Genomic DNA, 3,261 nt, shown 5'->3' with positions numbered 1-3,261 from the left:
AAAAAAGAAAATGGTCAGAAGAACCTAGGGGCAAGACGGGAATAAAGATGCAGACCTACTAGAGAATGGACTTGAGGATACGGGGAGGGGGAAGGGTAAGCTGGGAAAAAGTGAGAGAGTGGCATGGACATATATACACTACCAAACGTAAAATAGATAGCTAGTGGGAAGCAGCCACATAGCACAGGGAGATCAGCTCGGTGGTTTGTGACCACCTAGAGGGGTGGGATAGGGAGGGTGGGAGGGAGGGAGATGCAAGAGGGAAGAGATATGGGGACATATGTATATGTATAACTGATTCACTTTGTTGTAAAGCAGAAACTGTCACACCATTGTAAAGCAATTATACTCTAATAAAGATGTTAAAAAAAAAAAAAGAAAGGAATGAACTATTGATGCAACATGAGTGAATCTCAAACTCATTACTGCTGAGTGGGAAAAGCCAGATTGTACATACTTTATGATTCCTTTGATATACAGATTTTAATTTGCAAATTAATCTGTAATGGCACAACTCAGATTAGTGGTGGCCTGAGGCCAAGGGTGAAGGGAGGGGCTTCAGAGAAGCTTGAGGACTCTTCTGGGGATGCTGAGAATGTCCTGTATCCGACGGCAGCTATGGTTCTGAGACGGTATGTGTCAAAATTCCTCAGACTGTAAGCTTGAAATGGGTGCGGTTTATTGGATATAAATCATATCCTCAATCAAGTTTTGAAAAGGCAGCCCCGCCTCAGGTTGGGGGTGACCGAGTACTGGAACGTAGAACAAGAACCCTGGAAGAGCTGGGTGGTGGCGGCATGGTTATGTATACACGGATCCACAGGGGTGGAAACTTAGACCAGTGTATTTCACTCACTTTAATATGTCAATTTCATACCTTGATTAAAAAAAGAAAAATCCTTGTTAACTGTCAGAAATGAACTACACTGAGTAGTGTTTTAGGTCAAGGATAATTCCTACAAGTTTTCAATAGAGATTTTTTTTTTTCTGTAAAGAAAACTTATTTTCTTTTGAATTCGGTTTCCTCCATTAGATTTGCTCAGAATGGTACAAACCAATTAATCAGGAAAGGATATGAAAGCTGCATCTCTTTAAGTGTTCAGTTGGCATCTCAGGGAAAGTTGCCAGTACATTCTAAGGATCGTTCAAATTGACCTTGGGCTTTTGGTTTGCATTGCTAAAGTAAGAGGACCTACCTTTTGTTGGCTTCTCTTTGTTGAGTGGGAAATTATTCTCTGGGTCTTTTCTGATCAGGTGATGAAACATTGCCCACTTTCCTTTGCTTTTGCATTACTGTTGGGTAGTTTTTGCTGGAAGCACCATTTCCAGTTTGTGCTGCAGAATTCTAGGATGGTTCTAGGACTTGAGCCTCCTGATGTCATGCCTGGGGTTATGGTCGTTTACATAGAAAAAGGGAATTTGCAGATATAGTTAAAGTTACTCATCAGTTTACCTGAAAATAGATTATCTGGGTGGGACTCAACTAATCTGAGAGCCTTTAAGAGCAGAGAGTTTTCTCTGGCTGGTCACTGGGGAGGGGGGACAGTTGAAGACATTTGACGCGAGGGAGGTTCCCTGTTGGGGGCTTTGAGATGACACAACAGGGGACAAGGACCTGGGCATGGGTTCTAGCTGCTGAGAGCAGTTCTGCTGACACCCGGCAAGAAAGCAGGGCGTTCAGTCCTGCAGCTGCAAGGAATGGATGAGCCTGGCAGTGATTCCTCCCAGCGCCTCCAGGTAAGAGCCTTGACTGCGCCCTTGCCCTCAAGAGGCAATCAGCAGAGATGCTCACCAGTCCGCCTGGACTTCTGACCCACAGAGCTGAGAGATAATAAATGGGTGTGGCCTGAAGCCGCTAAGTTCATGGTTAGTTGTTATGCAGTAATAGAACCCGAATACACAGCAATGATAACCCAATCACAGTAATAAATCATTTGATAAGTAAATTTGTTCCCAGTTTTATTGCTGTTTCATGGAATAATGAAAGTGATTCTTTTTTTTTTTTTTGGTTGTGGACAAGGTCCATTTTCTAAGCTGTCGCTAGCGTGCTGGTAAATTATGGTCTATCTTCTTGGGAGAGTGCTTCTAAATTCTTGCTGCTCAAAGTGTGGCTCCTGGACCAGCAGCAGAACAGACATCACCTGAGAACTTGTTAGGAACTCAGAATCCAGGGCTGCTTCTCAGGCCTCCGGATGCAGGATCTACACTTCACTTGGATCCCTAGGTGAGGTGGTGTTTATTAAAATTTGAGAAGCAGTTGCCATGAAGTTGCAGAGTGTGGCTCTTATGGATTCTTTTTTTTATTTGTTTTGTTTTGCAGTACGCGGGCCTATCACTGTTGTGGCCTCTCCCGTTGCGGAGCACAGGCTCCGGACGCGCAGGCTCAGCGGCCATGGTTCATGGACCCAGCCGCTCCACGACATGTGGGATCTTCCCGGACCGGGGCACGAACCCATGTCCCCTGCATTGGCAGGCGGACTCTCAACCACTGTGCCACCAGGGAAGCCCTCTTATGGATTCTAAACCCCCAATTATCACCTTTGTTGGCCAAGTCTGGAACCTAGACCCCCCGCCAAAGGTGGTGCTACTCTGGCACCTGGGTCTGAATCCCTGGGCTCTTACACAAGAGACTTTTCATTCTAGTTAGTTTTCCTCTTGGCTTCTGAACCTTCTTTAGGATCTAAGTCTCAGTCATGACACCTGAGCAGCACCTGTACCTTGTGTGCTGCATCCTGTCCACTGGAGTGGGACCTGTGTGTTCCAGCTCCTGTGAGAATTCCTTCTCAGGGGAATTCAATGTCCCCCAGCCCTAGTTGTGTGTATATGAGGAGCACCTCAAAAAAGCATGTGGGACATGTCACCAGCTGCTGCTGCTGATAGCTGTGGTCTCTGCTAGCCAGAGACAAGCAGTCCCACTGTGACAGCTCCCAGGCCTTCACATATTTTCTTCAGTGGTCCTCATAGAGGGCACGGGGATGGCACGGGTGGCTCTTTCACATGTGTGCTGTGGTCAGCCCAGTGGGGAATTCCAAGGACTGTGAGTCAGAGCATCTCTGGTATAAGCTCATCTCTGCTAATATCTTCAATGTCTCTCCTCTCTCCTCCGGTAGACTACACATCCCTAGGGAAATGGAACTCCCTCTCACATCTGACCCTTCACAGGTGCTGTTTTCTCTTCCTGAGAAACCCCTCCCATCTCACCACCTGAGATACTACTTCTTCCAGGAAGCCCTCCTAGAATTTCCCCTCCCAGCCTCCCAG

Source organism: Neophocaena asiaeorientalis, unplaced genomic scaffold (assembly GCF_003031525.2).
Source record: "Neophocaena asiaeorientalis asiaeorientalis breed wild unplaced genomic scaffold, Neophocaena_asiaeorientalis_V1.1 scaffold160, whole genome shotgun sequence".
NCBI classification, from domain to species: Eukaryota; Metazoa; Chordata; class Mammalia; order Artiodactyla; family Phocoenidae; genus Neophocaena; species Neophocaena asiaeorientalis.
The sequence above is the reverse complement of the archived record's forward strand: the minus strand, read 5'-3'. Positions refer to the sequence as shown.